General features: G+C 49.4%; 1 protein-coding gene across 1 annotated transcript in view; it reads left to right on the top strand.

Moving 5' to 3' along the window:
* MOB3B (MOB kinase activator 3B) overlaps positions 1–17,119 on the top strand; it is a 492,992-nt gene that overhangs the window by 205,514 nt on the left and 270,359 nt on the right. The gene's annotated exons all lie outside the window — the stretch shown is intronic.

Raw genomic sequence — 17,119 nt, 5'->3', positions numbered from 1 at the left:
AGAGCGGCGTAAATATGAATGGTAGCAGAAGTCTGTGTCCACACAACAGTTCATTCTACTAGACACCAGACAACATCCGATAGAGCACGTTAGGCAGAACACCACACACATCCAACACAGCTCAGATGCTCTAATATATAGTTTGGTATTAAGAGGCTAAAAAGAGTCCTATTGGTAACAATAACTAAGCACCACTTTGACCAGAACAAATTACACATAACAATGCACACACATCCAGTAAAGCTCAAAGTTATCATATGGTTGGACTCTCTGAACTGACAACAGCACTCGACTCTTCATAAATCAATAAAACACTCCATGACAACACATCACAGAATAAACCAACTACCACCAAGCACCCTTGAGACCAGAACGTGAGTGTATCCAAACTCCAACGACACTACGAGGCCACACTAATGGCAATACAGCACTATATTAAAAAATGGAGACCCTTACAGGTAATTATTTGCACTTTACAAGAACCCTGATTGATTCATTAACATCACATAAACCCTAACGTGGACTTACTTTTGCAAAATGTCCTCTTTGCTCAAATAAATTGACTATCCTGTTCCACACAATCAACACTGGTGGAAATTTACACTCTCTAAGTTCATTTAGGAATTTAGGTATTCTAGCACTATTTCCATGCGAGTTAATGTAGTTGTAAGTGGCTGGTTGAGGGCAATTTATAGTGGTACAAAAGGGGGTGGTGATGGATGGAGCATCCGAACCAATCAAACACTCATACCCAGTCAAAAGATCTGGGTTGAATCCATCACCGTTCTTTAGCCCACTCTGCCACCCCAGTTCAGACATGGCTATATGCAAATCAGTCTGACCCTGTGCCTCATGGGAACAGTCCAGCCCGAACTGCCAAACCATGCCTTCCCGGGACCGGAAACAAGCTTCCGAGGACCGGTTTCTGGCATTACAGCCGTCTTCAGCCCGGCTTGCTTGAATCCAGTGGCAAAGTGAGCAAGGGACTCACGCCTGAGCATACCCTGCCACACTTATGGCGGCCAAAAGCGGTACAAAAGGGGGTGGTGATGGATGGAGCATCCGAACCAATCAAACACTCATACCCAGTCAAAAGATCTGGGTTGAATCCATCACCGTTCTTTAGCCCACTCTGCCACCCCACTTCAGACATGGCTATATGCAAATCAGTCTGACCCTGTGCCTTATGGAAACAGTCCAGCCCGAACTGCCAAACCATGCCTTCCCTGGACCGGAAACAAGCTTCCGAGGACCGGTTTCTGGCATTACAGCCGTCTTCAGCCCGGCTTGCTTGAATCCAGTGGCAAAGTGAGCAAGGGACTCACGTCTGAGCATACCCTGCCACACTTATGGCGGCCAAAAGCGGTACAAAAGGGGGTGGTGATGGATGGAGCATCCGAACCAATCAAACACTCATACCCAGTCAAAAGATCTGGGTTGAATCCATCACCGTTCTTTAGCCCACTCTGCCACCCCAGTTCAGACATGGCTATATGCAAATCAGTCTGACCCTGTGCCTCATGGGAACAGTCCAGCCCGAACTGCCAAACCATGCCTTCCCTGGACCGGAAACAAGCTTCCGAGGACCGGTTTCTGGCATTACAGCCATCTTCAGCCCGGCTTGCTTGAATCCAGTGGCAAAGTGAGCAAGGGACTCACGTCTGAGCATACCCTGCCACACTTATGGCGGCCAAAAGCGGTACAAAAGGGGGTGGTGATGGATGGAGCATCCGAACCAATCAAACACTCATACCCAGTCAAAAGATCTGGGTTGAATCCATCACCGTTCTTTAGCCCACTCTGCCACCCCAGTTCAGACATGGCTATATGCAAATCAGTCTGACCCTGTGCCTCATGGGAACAGTCCAGCCCGAACTGCCAAACCATGCCTTCCCTGGACCGGAAACAAGCTTCCGAGGACCGGTTTCTGGCATTACAGCCGTCTTCAGCCCGGCTTGCTTGAATCCAGTGGCAAAGTGAGAAAGGGACTCACGTCTGAGCATACCCTGCCACACTTATGGCGGCCAAAAGCGGTACAAAAGGGGGTGGTGATGGATGGAGCATCCAAACCAATCAAACACTCATACCCAGTCAAAAGATCTGGGTTGAATCCATCACCGTTCTTTAGCCCACTCTGCCACCCCAGTTCAGACATGGCTATATGCAAATCAGTCTGGCCCTGTGCCTCATGGGAACAGTCCAGCCCGAACTGCCAAACCATGCCTTCCCTGGACCGGAAGCAAGCTTCCGAGGACCGGTTTCTGGCATTACAGCTGTCTTCAGCCAGGCTTGCTTGAATCCATTGGCAAAGTGAGCAAGGGACTCACTGTCATGCCCCGAGGTTCCCTACACACTGCCCCTTTAATTAAGAACACTATTTAAGACATCATTACTCTTGGAGCGACGCTTTACGTTCTTGCGTCTAGCTCCATTGAGTCTGATGTTCCGTCCTGTCTCCAGTTGCCTGTCTTCCTGTTTTGCTGATCTGTTTCCGGTTACGCGGTGGGAGTGTTTCCGGCCCTCGCGCTCGTGTGCGAGCTCCGGCCTTCCTTCTCCCCCCACTGTATCACGGAGATTAACGGACGTCTATTCCCAGGGTCCCCTGGCGTCTCGTTGCGTTTGCTCGGTGACGAGAACGCTTACCATTCTGTGGAGTCCCGCCCGGCGGCCGGGTGGGCTCAACTTTTGTCCTTGTCTCGTGTTTGTTGCTCCGCCCGGCGGCCAGGCTTAGTCTTCGCCGCCCGGCCGGGCTCATTACTCAGTCCTTTCCTCATTCCCGAGTTGCTTCGCCCAGCGGCCGGGCTTAGTCTCCGCCGTCCGGCTGGGCATACTGGGGCCTCTTAGTTTAGTTAAGTTCCCTCCCTGCTCCGCATCCTTCCTCCTCATTTCAGGTGCTCTTGGAGCGACGCTTTACGTTCTTGCGTCTAGCTCCATTGATTCTGATGTTCCGTCCTGTCTCCAGTTGCCTGTCTTCCTGTTTTGCTGATCTGTTTCCGGTTACGCGGTGGGAGTGTTTCCGGCCCTCGCGCTCGTGTGCGAGCTCCGGCCTTCCTTCTCCCCCCCACTGTATCACAGAGAATAACGGACGTCTATTCCCAGGCGTCCCCTGGCGTCTCGTTGCGTTTGCTTGGTGACGAGAACGTTTACCATTCTGTGGAGTTCCGCCCGGCGGTCTGGTGGGCTCAACTTTTGTCCTTGTCTCGTGTTTGTTGCTCCGCCCGGCGGCCGGGCTTAGTCTTCGCCGCCCGGCCGGGCTCATTACTCAGTCCTTTCCTCATTCCCGAGTTGCTCCGCCCGGCGGCCGGGCTTGTTCTCCGCCATCCGGCTGGGCATCACATTTCCCTCCTTGGCATTCCTTCACACTGTGCCAATTCCCCATTGAACACATCATCATTTTTGCTTATTCTTTGACAAGCCTCACATGTGTTCTGGGGTTCTTGCGTGGACCAGAGTGGGGCGCAGATTACAAACTGCTCGACTTAGAATCACGGTAACAGCGCACTGCGCTGCCTACATATATATTGATTAATGATGTGATTATAATAGAAATCTTAGTGTATGTTTTGTTTCGCAGATCTTCATGCAACGTTCATTGGTGTTGGCATCAGCTCAGTGTTATCAGAATAGTGAATGTTGTCCAGTAGTCTTCTACCATATACAGAGTGAGAAGTTAACAAATCAGATATTTTATATTTATGTGTACGAGGTTAGAAAAACAGTACTTACTGTTATTTTCTTTGTCACAGCTCAAGACAATTTCCTACCATTATCCCACATACCAGTTCTACGACATAGACAAAACAAATGTGGTATGTAGTATCATATACATAAATAGACAGGATATATGTATGTATTGTTTCGATCTAGATAGATTGTATATTTTCCTTTTCTTACAGCCCACCTGTTGCCAAGTGTCCATTCTGAGTTACCATACATCCATTCTGAAGAACCCCATCAAGATCTTGTTTTTTTCCCCCACCTTTCCTTGTTTTGTCTCCCTGTTTTCCCCTGGCGAGCCATTCGTTACTCTAGTGCTTGATAGAGTCGGAAGGCCGTAGGGGAAGGCTATGGAATATTCTTCGGATTCCTGACGCTCCTGCGGAACCTGCTTGGACATCATTACACTCACGTCTGAGCATACCCTGCCACACTTATGGCGGCCAAAAGCGGTACAAAAGGGGGTGGTGATGGATGGAGCATCCGAACCAATCAAACACTCATACCCAGTCAAAAGATCTGGGTTGAATCCATCACCGTTCTTTAGCTCACTCTGCCACCCCAGTTCAGACATGGCTATATGCAAATCAGTCTGACCCTGTGCCAATCAGTCTGACCCTGTGCCTCATGGGAACAGTCCAGCCCGAACTGCCAAACCATGCCTTCCCTGGACCGGAAACAAGCTTCCGAGGACCGGTTTCTGGCATTACAGCCGTCTCCAGCCCGGCTTGCTTGAATCCAGTGGCAAAGTGAGCAAGGGACTCACGTCTGAGCATACCCTGCCACACTTATGGCGGCCAAAAGCGGTACAAAAGGGGGTGGTGATGGATGGAGCATCCGAACCAATCAAACACTCATACCCAGTCAAAAGATCTGGGTTGAATCCATCACCGTTCTTTAGCCCACTCTGCCACCCCAGTTCAGACATGGACATTTGCCATTTGCATATAGCAATGTCTGAACTGGGGTGGCAGAGTGGGCTAAAGAACGGTGATGGATTAAACCCAGATCTTTTGACTGGGTGTGAGTGTTTGATTGGTTCAGATGCTCCGTCCATTACCACCCCCTTTTGTACCGCTTTTGGCCGCCATAAGTGTGGCAGGGTATGCTCAGATGTGAGTCCCTTGCTCACTTTGCCACTGGATTCAAGCAAGCCGGGCTGAAGACGGCTGTAATGCCAGAAACCGGTCCTCGGAAGCTTGTTTCTGGTCCAGGGAAGGCATGGCTTGGCAGTTCGGGCTGGACTGTTCCCATGAGGCACAGGGTCAGACTGATTTGCATATAGCAATGTCTGAACTGGGGTGGCAGAGTGGGCTAAAGAACGGTGATGGATTAAACCCAGATCTTTTGACTGGGTGTGAGTGTTTGATTGGTTCAGATGCTCTGTCCATTACCACCCCCTTTTGTACCGCTTTTGGCCACCATAAGTGTGGCAGGGTATGCTCAGACGTGAGTCCCTTGCTCACTTTGCCACTGGATTCAAGCAAGCCGGGCTGAAGACGGCTGTAATGCCAGAAACCGGTCCTCGGAAGCTTGTTTCCGGTCCAGGGAAGGCATGGCTTGGCAGTTCGGGCTGGACTGTTCCCAAGAGGCACAGGGTCAGACTGATTTGCATATAGCAATGTCTGAACTGGGGTGGCAGAGTGGGCTAAAGAACGGTGATGGATTAAACCCAGATCTTTTGACTGGGTGTGAGTGTTTCATTGGTTCAGATGCTCCGTCCATTACCACCCCCTTTTGTACCGCTTTTGGCCGCCATAAGTGTGGCAGGGTATGCTCAGACGTGAGTCCCTTGCTCACTTTGCCACTGGATTCAAGCAAGCCGGGCTGAAGACGGCTGTAATGCCAGAAACCGGTCCTCGGAAGCTTGTTTCCGGTCCAGGGAAGGCATGGCTTGGCAGTTCGGGCTGGACTGTTCCCATGAGGCACAGGGTCAGACTGATTTGCATATAGCAATGTCTGAACTGGGGTGGCAGAGTGGGCTAAAGAACGGTGATGGATTAAACCCAGATCTTTTGACTGGGTGTGAGTGTTTGATTGGTTCAGATGCTCCGTCCATTACCACCCCCTTTTGTACGGCAATTTATAGTGAGCATATCTCCAAAAATAGGTGCATACCCACAACATTGTGTATTTGAGGATAGTCACGTACCATTTGTGGGTAATTTCCCACACTGAAAAGACATACACATTTGCTCCTGTAAAATCAGGAGTAATTGTATTTGAGGTTTGGAAAGGGGAGGGAACCAAGAACCTCCTATAATTAAAAGAGAAAATGTACATTTATGTCATATTTCCTCATGTGGATTTTTCACGAGAATAAAAAGTCCATATTCATAAATTAATACATTTGAGACTACTTAAGGAAATCTACGACTGATGTAGATTTCCTGGAGTTCTCGTGGGATTCTTTGTATAGCTTATGAAAGTCTGAAATGTGCTCCAATTGTGGAACTAGTCGTACAGGAGTAAATTCCCAATTTTCAATGCCAGGGTTTTCTGAGTCGGTTCCTGTATGTATATTTTGTAACAGACAATTAGGTGGATCAGTAGGATTGTTGTACCACTTTTACACACACAGACACCTCTCAATGTACTAATTCCCAAAGAGCAGGGTTTAAGATGTTGTATATAAAACATTTATGCTTGCCTCAGGTCCTTGCACGTGTAGGCTTTATCACAGGGTACCTCCTCTTTCCTATCTCCCTCTTGAATGTAATGTTAGATTTTCAGTATCTTTGCCAGTCCTGCTTACTTATTTTCATTTTTGGCTAAGCAGTATTGAGGGCGAAAATCAAAACTACATGTCCCAGAATGCAAAGAATAAAGGTAGAAGTGGAGTTTGAGAACCCGTCTGATTCTAGCATCCCCACTTTACCACCTTCTGTTGCAGTGCGTAAAATGCTTTTGTGTGTCCCCTTTCCCACTGTTTCACAATGTTACCAATTAAAAACTTGCTGACACAGTAGAAAGGAAACTATTGTATAGCAGGACATTGACACTAACTGAAACTTTAGACCATACTGCTCGCTTTAGCTAGGGGTGGAGAAAGCACAGGCTGGTAGTGCTCAGTGTTTAACATCAGGTGAAGCCCAGGTACTGATGATATCTGGTGGCGATGGTGCGGGATGACTATACACAGGTGCAATGCAGCGTTGTGATTGGTCTGAGCATTGTGGATCAGCGCACAGACAGAGAATGGGAGCCTGGGCATGTTCCTATCATGTGACCTATCGTTAGGACACCCCCGCGCCGCACGGCCACCAGCTGCTGCGTGTGCTCCCCGCCTGCCGCTTCCCTCAGCCTCGCTGAGTCTGCCTGCTGACCAAGCCCCCCGCCGTCGCTCGGTGTAGCCGCCTGCGCTACCTGTGTTTTTTCTGTAATTTTTGTTTCCCTGTTGCCTATTTTAGACAGTCTGCCCCTTTAGTTTTGTCTCTCTGTGGCCCCTGTGCTGTGTCTGCCTGTAGTGCCCCCAGCGCCCACCCGCCCCGCTGCCCGCCGCCGTGAGACCGGACACGCCCCCTTTTCCTTCTGTGCCCTCCCCGCACCCGCCTCCCAGCTGCTCCTCCCTCCCTCGCACTTCACCATAAATGGCGACCGTGCGCTCGCGCAGCGGGCGCGCCGAATGTGCGCCGAAGGCGTGCCAAAGGCAAGCCCGTCTGCGCCGGTCCGCGCCTGGACCGCGCCCAGTGCCAGGACCCCTGGACCCCGCAGACACCAGCCCACCCGCCGGACCTACGACGCCACCGAACTCAACGCACTCAACACCGGCCGATCCCCGGGATGCTACCGGGCCACTCCGAGACGCACCCACGGACCCTTCAGCTGCCACTCCTGCAAGTTCACCTGCCACCGGACCTGCACTACACCAGCACCCAACAAACCGAACTCCAGCAGCAACCACCTGAAGTGCAACCTACTCAACACCCGCTCCGTCCACAGACACACCATCGAACTCTGGAACATCCTCGACACCACATCGCCAGACGTCGCCTTCCTCACGGAAACCTGGATGAACGCCTCTTCAGCGCCGGACATCGCCATCGCCATCCCGGACGGATACAAGATCACCCGGAGGGACCGCACCAACCAGACGGGAGGAGGCATCGCCATCATCCACAGGAACACCATCCGCATCACGACCAACACCGACGACACCCTCACAACCGCCGAACACCTGCACTTCCAGATCCACACCGACCCCAAGACCACCCTCAGAGGCACCCTCATCTACAGACCCCCGGGACCTCGCACACAATTCAGCGAAGACATCAGCCCACACGCCCTCCCCTCCACCTACTACATCCTCCTCGGGGACCTCAACTTCCACTTGGAGAACAACAACGACCGCAACACCGCCACCCTGCTGGACAACCTCGACAACCTCGGTCTCAAGCAGCTGGTGACCACCCCCACCCACTACGCCGGACACACACTCGACGCCATCTTCTCATCCAGCAAGGACATCGTCTTCAGCCACGCCACCGGACTCCACTGGACGGACCACAGTTGCGTCCACTTCAGCTTCAGAAGAACAACGATCCACCACCACCAGCAACAGGTTGCACGCAGAAGCTGGAACAAGATCACAGCCGACCAGATCGCCGCATCCCTGAGCCAGCACCCACCCACCAGCTCAGCCAACCCCAGCCAAGCCGCCAACAACCTCACGAAGTGGATCAGCAACTGTGCAGACGACCTCGCCCCACTGAGGACCCCTCCCAGCAGACCCGGCAGCAAGAAAGCACCTTGGTTCACCGACGAACTCAAGAGCTCCAAGAAGAGCTGCCGAGCCCTCGAGAAAGCATGGCGCAAAGACCGGACACCAGACAACATGACCACCCTCAAGCTCGCCACCCGAAAACACCACTAACTGATCCACGCCACCAAGAAAACCGCATTCAAGGCACGACTGGACAACAACGCACACAACAGCAAGGAACTCATCAACATCGTCAAAGAGCTCTCCAACCCCAATGCCGGAAACAATGACATCGCCCCATCTCAAGACCTCTGCAACTCCCTCGCCTCCTACTTCCACAACAAGATCGCAGACATACACAACAGCTTCAGCACACAACCGACCCTTACCACGACCACACCAACGCCCTCCACCACCACCGTCTGCGCCTGGACCCCGATCAGCACCGAAGACACCATCCGTACGATGAACTCCATCCACTCCGGATCTCCAACCGACCCCTGCCCGCACCACGTCTTCAACAAAGCCGACGCTATCATCGCACCCCAATTGCGGGACATCATCAACACCTCCTTTGACACCGCCACCTTCCCAGAAAGCTGGAAGCACGCCGAACTCAGCGCTCTACTTAAGAAACCTTCAGCGGACCCCACCGAACTCAAAAACTATCGCCCCATCTCGCTCCTCCCATTTTCGGCCAAAGTCATCGAGAAGACCGTCAACAAGCAGCTGGCCGCCTTTCTCGAGACGAACGGTTCCCTCGACCTCTCGCAGTCTGGCTTCTGGGCCAACCACAGCACCGAAACCGCCCTCATCGCAGCCACGGACCACATCCGAGCCCTGCTGGACAACGGGGAAACAGCGTCCCTCATCCTCCTGGACCTCTCCGCGGCGTTCGACACTGTCTGCCACCGCACCCTAGTGCAGCGCCTCAGCAACGTCGGAATCCAAGAGAAGGCACTAGAAGGAATCATCTCCTTCCTCGCCGGAAGGACACAGAGAGTCCGCCTACCCCCGTTCAGATCAGAAGCCACAGAAGTCATCTGCGGCGTTCCTCAAGGCTCCTCGCTCAGCCCCACCCTCTTCAATGTCTACATGAGCCCCCTGGCGGCCATCGCACGCCAACGCAACCTCAACATCATCTCCTACGCCGACGACACCCAGCTGATCCTCTCCTTCACCAATGACCCCGCCACCGCCAGAACCAACCTACACGAAGGGATGAAAGACGTAGCCAAATGGATGATGAACAGCCGCCTGAAACTGAACTCAGACAAGATGGAAGTTCTCATCCTGGGCTCCTCGCCCTCCGCCTGGGACGACTCCTGGTGGCCTCCCGCCCTGGGCACCGCTCCCAAGCCAACAGACCACGCACGCAACCTGGGCTTCGTCCTGGACTCCTCCCTCTCCATGACCAGGCAAGTCAACGCCGTCTCCTCTTCTTGCTTCAACATCCTACGCATGCTACGCAAGATCTTCCGGTGGATCCCCACCGAGACCAGGAAGACGGTCACCCAGGCCCTCGTCACCAGCCGACTGGACTACGGCAACGCCCTCTACGCCGGAACCACCACCAAGCTCCAGAAGAGACTCCAGCAGATCCAGAACGCCTCAGCAAGACTCATCCTCGACATCCCCCGTCACAGCCACATCTCCGGACACCTGAGAGACCTGCACTGGCTCCCGGTCAACAAGAGAATCACCTTCCGTCTCCTCACCCACGCACACAAAGCCCTACACAACCAAGGCCCAGGATACCTCAACAGCCGCCTCAACTTCTACACTCCCACTCGCCAGCTTCGATCGACCAACCACACCCTCGCCGCCGTCCCCCGCATCCGAAGAGCCACCACAGGAGGAAGGTCCTTCTCCTTCCTGGCCGCCAAGACCTGGAACTCCCTCCCGACCCACCTCCGCCTGACCCAAGACCACCTCGCCTTCAGGGTGAGTAGTGCGCTATATAAATGTTTCTGATTGATTGATTGATTCCTCACCGGGCTGTGTAATGCAGCCTGGTGGGGAACATCGAAAGTGTGCATGACTGTTTGGTCGGCAAAAGACGGCCGGCCAAACAGTCATGCACAATTGAGAATGTGCTCTCCATTCCTCCCCTTGCTCTGAGGCTGGTACAGCCCCGCCGACACTTTTACAGTGCCAGACAGTGAAAAAATAAAATGATAATAACATTGTTATCATTTTATTTTTCTTGTGGGGTGACGCTTCTCCGCCCTGTTGGAGGAGCCGTCACTGGAACGAGTTACAATGTGTGCAAATCAATCCATATTTTTTAATTGGACTCTTTTCTCAAGATTTATTTTCTGAAGTACAGAAACACACACATGAAAGAGGTGAGGTAGGCAGGACTGTGGATGAGGTAGAAGGAAATATATGGATGGGGCCATGAAAGTGACAGGCTAATTTTGGCAAATGTGTCAGAAACAGTGAGTCTCTCAAATGACCCATTAAAAACAGGAATAGCTACCCCAACTCAGCTTAATGTTTTTCAGTCTTTGTTCCTAACATGATGTTTATTTTTTGGTACTCCACTAAAACAAGCATTGGCAAAAACAAGAGGTCTGATGAAAATGTGGTATCACATGGGTTAGAAATGGGATTTCGGGTTGGCTGAGGCTTGCGCCAAAGTCAGGCAGAAACCACCACTCTAGTCAGGCTAAGGGGGAAACACACACTAATGATAACCCCTGCTCACCCCCTTGGTAGCTTGGCACGAGCAGACAGGCTTATCCCTAAGGCAATGTGTAAAGTATTTGCACTTACACGCACAGTAACACAGTGAAACACCACAAATGTACACCACAAAGGTTGTTCATAAAAATATAAATATCTTTATATATAGATTTAGGTCAGATCAAAAATGTCAGCAAACCAACATACCAATAAAGTTACTTAAAAAAATCAATGGCTCTCTTGTAATGTTGTCTATCTTCTCACAAACAGTTCACTTGTAACACTGTCCTTGGTTGTATGAGAAGGGTTATCTGTTATACGTGAAAAAGGATCACTTGTAGGCTCAGTATGACTGGGGGCTTGTCTCTTGTGTGTGGAGTGACTGTTATCACAGCAGCGGAACTATAGCAGTTGATTTGGCTGATAACACTGTCCCCAACGTGAAGGAATCGTCACCACACTTGACAGAAAGTTTGCACTCGCTCCCGGTACTGCCTTTTGTCTTTTCACCAGGCGCGAGTGCACGTAGTGATTGCCAGCTCTGAAATAACCCTCTGCCTAGGTGTGCGTAGCCCGGACCACTCTATTGTGGTCCGCGCTACTTCTCAGCAATGAGGAAGTCAGAGTCCACACAACCGGGAGTAAGGGGGCTCCTCCACAAGGCCCCTAACTATTTGTGCACAGAGCGCGGTGCTCACACGCCATCCTCACGCGCCCCGTCCCTAACGGTAACCCCCCTCCGCTCTGCCAATTGGTGGGGGCTGTTACCTGAGTGCGCGGTCTCTCTCGGGTCGCCGATCATGGATAACCAATCACAGTAATAATTTACAGGGAGAGCATGCACTTTAGCACTGATCAGCAGCTGCTGTGTACTTAACTAAATCCTTGGCCTGCATTAGGTTGTGTGCACCGTGGGGATGTATGTGTGCCTGAGAGATGGTATACTGCAGGAAAAATATTGCGAGAATTGCATGTACCAGCAAGGATGTACATGAGATGGCACAGTGCAGGATTAATAGCGGGGGCAGTTTGTGAGCGGGCAAGGAAGTATATCTGCCTGAGAGATGGTACAGTGCAGGAGAAACAGCGTGAACAGTTACGTGTGTGCGCTAGGTTGGGTGTGGGCCTGCAGGAAGGTACATCTCATAGGATGAGCATGCTAGGATGAATGTGTGCCTGGGAAGAGGTACAGTACATTGGAGACTGCATGAGGTTAAATGCATGTGTGTGCAGGAGTATGTGTGTGCTTGTGAAGGGAGCAATAGACAGATTCCAATTTGGGAGACCCAGGTCTTGCTGGAAGAGCAAAGAGAGGTGGAGGATTCCCCAAGATTTGTGGATTACTAGTTTCTGAGAGCTGTGTGGGGCACGCATGGGAGGTAGGAATAGCCAGACACTTCAATGCGCTTCAATAGGAGCTCTTTGATTCTGAAGGGAGGTCACTGGTCAAAGGGACCTGGGCACTGTAAGTAGATGGGGCTGATAAGAGAATCATAAAGAGTAGGGCTCACACCATGGGGCCACCAGTGCTGCTGCGGAGTCGGGCGCCACAGACTTTGGTGACATGGTGCTCGAGACCCACGCTGTGGCAGATCTTCAGAGGCGCTGCCGCGAGGTTGGGGCCTGCGTTGCAAGTCGTTGCGTTGAGTGGGGACCACAGCTTCAGTGCAAAATAGATTCTGTTTGATGCTGGTGGGAACACCTGGACATAATCGAGAACTGATCGAGAACTGCAGCTGACTGCAGTGGTATCTTGAAACTGGCTATAGACGTCTAATGTTTATTGATGAGTTTATATTTTATTTAAAGGCCTTTGCAGGTTTTCTGCTTATTGCAGGAAGGTGCATGAACTCATAGGACCTATTTATTCCCAAAAAATGATCGTTCTACAGTCTGAGTCAAGCTCACATTTATGTTCACTAAATATAGACTGGGAGCAAGATTATGAAAAAAAAACCTTGAACCCACAACAATACTAACCGCAGCTCAAAGACTCTAAACGAGAAAAAAGTTACTGCAAAAAAGGCCACCACTCCTCTCAGTGCTGCCTCGTTAGAGGACAGAATTTTAAAATATCGCTATAAAAGATGAATTAGAAAGTAGAATAGGGCATCAAGTATGTAAGAAAGAAAAACACAACCGTCTAAAATATAAAAGTGGCCCTCAATATTTAGTTTGTTGACAAAATGCTTGGACACGCATAGGGCCATATGTATCAAGCCTTTTGCGAATCGCAAACGGCCTTTTTGCATGTTTTGGGATGTATGAAATATTCGTAAAATAAGGAATAGCAAAGATTTGCGATTCCTTATTTTGCCATAGCATTTAAGGAATCGCAAAAATTCCTTAAATGCTATGTATGTAGCATTTTTGGGTTGCGAATTATGGTTAAGAATTCGCAAATTACCACCAACTTGTCATTTTTGAAGGTGGCATGTGATGCACACACATGCCCATAGGCATGTGTGTGCGCCATATGCACACACATGTACATTTCAGGGGTGCAGCAGGGTGTCTTTGAGACACCCCTGCACCCTTGAAATAATTCTCAAATTGCGATTAGCAAATTGCAAATTGGCATTTGAGAATTATTTCGCAATCATTCCTATGGGCCTCCTGACCCATAGGAATGCATTGGAAATTATTCCTTAATTGCAAATTCGCAAAAAGCGAATTCGCAAATAAGGAACATTAAGGAATCGCTAAAAAATAGCGATTTTCTTCATACATACCATTTTGCGATTCCTAAATATCGATTCCTTAAAAATCGCTATTTAGGAATCGCAAAAGGGTTTGTTGATACATATGGCCCATAGTTTCCACGTTATTTCCACACGCCTGGCAGGTCCCCGAGAACGATAGAGCAGGAATTGTGAAATTTGGAGACAGTGAATAGGAGAAAAATCCCGGAGAAGAGATCTTGATGGAAGTGACGGACTAAACTTGCATCGCTCATTATTGTCCTTTTGCCCTTTAAATCTGAATGTTTGCTTTGCATGCATGTCTCCGAAGGTCTCCTGCCAAGTGTTCTTTAGAAATGATGGGCCTGCAGGAAGCATTCCATTACTGCTGGTTTCCCTACGCCCTACTCTTTCCTGCCTTAAGTGTGTTCTTTAATGAGAAAAGGCTGGCAGCAGGCCCAACAACCAATAAAACGATAATTTAAACATCTAATGGCCCATAACAGAGATGGATATGAACTCTGCTGCATTTAATAAGGTTATTGCTGGCAGGCAAATTGTTCCGTGTGGCCACCAGAGACTGTTTAAGAGATTGAGGCAGGTACCAGGCATTCCTTGGTCTTCCACACTCCTGAGGTGTGATTATACGGGGTCATCTTTAATTTAAGGTCGCTCATGGCTCCAGGCCAGGCTGGCTTTCTCCACCTGGGCTTTAACGCTGATGAGTACTTCGCTGGGCTCTGCCTGATAAGCAATTTCTTGAAAACCTGCTGCTTTCGTGCACAGTTTTGCAGCAGTGCATTGGAAGAACTACCAAGCGGGCAGCTTCAATCAAGCTTTGCTAGTGTGTTGAATGGCGTCTAATGTAAACGCGTGTTCCGGTATTGACAACATCCAAACACGCATACCTAGGTGTGCCTACTAAAACGGAAGTTACAATATTGAGGGTACAAAAATATCAAGGACAGAATAACGAGGAAAAAAATTTCGACATGTAGGTAAGTCTTCTATACCTTACACCACATATATGTACCTACGCGGCAGTGGTTAATTTGTAAAAAAAAAATAGTGCCGGGGCTCTCGTCAGGAGGAAGCTTGCAGCAGCCCATTTCTCCAGTTAGCCTTGCCTAAAACAGAACCAACTACTAGGGAGAGGATGTGACGTAATGGCCAGAGCTGCCGACTTCAGAGCTGGAGAACCACGGTTGAGTCTCTGCGTCGGCTCAACATCCTGTGATTCTGGGCAAATCACTTAATTTCCCTGTAAATAAATGTGTCCTTAACTGGTGCTTATGAAAAGCACCAGTGTTGATGATTAAGTGCCGGTGCTGAGCGCCGGAAACTACCAGCTCAAATTAAGCACTACTACGAGGTACATATATCTTCAAAGTATGTAGATGTGGAGTTCGGAAAAGTAAATCTATACTTCCCTATATGCACTTAGCTTTTGATATTCTGTCCTCCATAATCTTGCATGTCAATATTCTTCATGTCGATATTCAGTAGTACATTGGCACTCTCAAGGCTCTGAATGCCTTCCTGTCCCGGGTCACAGTACCTAAGTAAACGTAAACATACATGTAAAGGGAGAGGTGTGAAAGTTCATGGCAAAACCATATTTTCCAAATTGTAAGTACCTTTGCCTCTGAAGAAAAAGGCGGGTTTCACATAAGAAGGGAAACAGCCACTACAACACGGCCGTTTCCAAGCATACCCTTGACCACGCCTGCATTACAACGCATGCATGGTTACCACGCAAAGCCTTTACCACCCATTCCTTTACTATGATATACGTAGTAAAGGCATGTGTGTTAAAGGTACAATTAAAAAAGGGGTCTTGAGGGGGTCTCCCCCTCTCCTCCAAAAAAAGAAACCTTTTTCAAGCAGTGGGCTTGAGGGGTCCCCCCCCCCCCAAAAAACACCTGTTTTTGTCGTTTTCTGTTTCTGTCATTTACAGATGCTGTTGTTGAAAGATGAGGAGGCAATCGGCGTTGTTAGAGTAAACGGAAAGACACTTCCGCTTCCTCTTTCCGACATACAACAAACCTCGGAAGAACGTGGAGAGGTAACGGGGATTTTAGTAAAAATAAAAAATAATTTAAGTGATTAGGGGGTGGTGTCATGCAGGGGTAAAAATTTAGGGTCTAGGGGTGGGGGATTTTATTGATGGGTTTGTGGGTGGGGGAATTGGCAGGGGAAGATTTTTAGTGTTCAGGGCAGGGTGCAGGGGAGCAGTTAAAGGAATTGGGGCGGGGATTGGAGATAACCTTTACCATTAACATGCATGATTTTACAACGAAAATCGTTGCAAAGGTATGCATGGTAAAGGCATTTTCGTGGTCTTAAATTGAAGTACCCTTCATGAATTTTAAAAGATAAAATTCTTCTTTTCTATATACACTCGTGTTTTTGTATATCTTTCCTTGTTGTGATTTGGTCATGGGTTCCTATTGAGCATAAGGAACTGGGAATTCGAGAAAAAGGTTTTGAAAAGTAATGAACCGGCAAGTTGATGCAAAACGCTTGCACTGAATAAATATACTAAAGCAATATAATCAAATTTTTTAAATAAATCCCTTGAAGGCACGCTTACTTGTTCATGTTATGAGAGTGGCATGGGTATTGGCCTGTGTGGGCCGAAAAGCTCAGGCGCAGGGAGTCTGTGCTGTTTCTCTAACCAGCTGTTCAACGCTGAGATGGCTGGTCAAACACACATGCGCACTTAGAGAGTGCACATAGCACTCCTCCTCCCTCTCCCATACCCCGGCCCGCCCCTTCCTGCACATGCTGGCTGAGCCAGCTGCTGAAAAATAAAACAATAATGAAATATTATTTTATTTTTTAGCTGCTGGCTCTGAGCCAGTGGCGACGCTCCTCCGCCATTGCGGAGGGCCACTCCTGTGTCCATGATTCCTTTCTAGTGTCAACTATAAAAGCTTTACACATTCCTGACAATTAAATCGTTATGGATACCCCATCATTAACTCATTCATCATCTTTCTCTTAGCATCATTCATTACTTCACTCAAATAGAGTCTGCAGAACTCTAACTCTGTGTGAGCTGCCAATGTCACTCAAGTGAAGACTTGATGGCTGTCTAGAAAGCTACTAGACTGTTACCCTGTTCATGGCCCCCTCAGCCCTAACCCCCCAAAAAACTTGCTTTTTCACTGCATCAAAGTAGTGAACAACCAGTTTTGTTTGAAAACATATCTATTTGTTGTTGTTTACAAACAGGAAACAACACATCACTATATATTAACAAACTTATTATTTTTAGGTCGAGCCTGGGCAGCACATGCGCTCCTCTGCGAGGCATGCTGTATTTGAG

This window comes from Lissotriton helveticus, chromosome 2_1 (genome assembly GCF_964261635.1).
Source record: "Lissotriton helveticus chromosome 2_1, aLisHel1.1, whole genome shotgun sequence".
In the NCBI taxonomy this organism is placed as follows: Eukaryota; Metazoa; Chordata; class Amphibia; order Caudata; family Salamandridae; genus Lissotriton; species Lissotriton helveticus.
The sequence above is the reverse complement of the archived record's forward strand: the minus strand, read 5'-3'. Positions and strand labels throughout refer to the sequence as shown.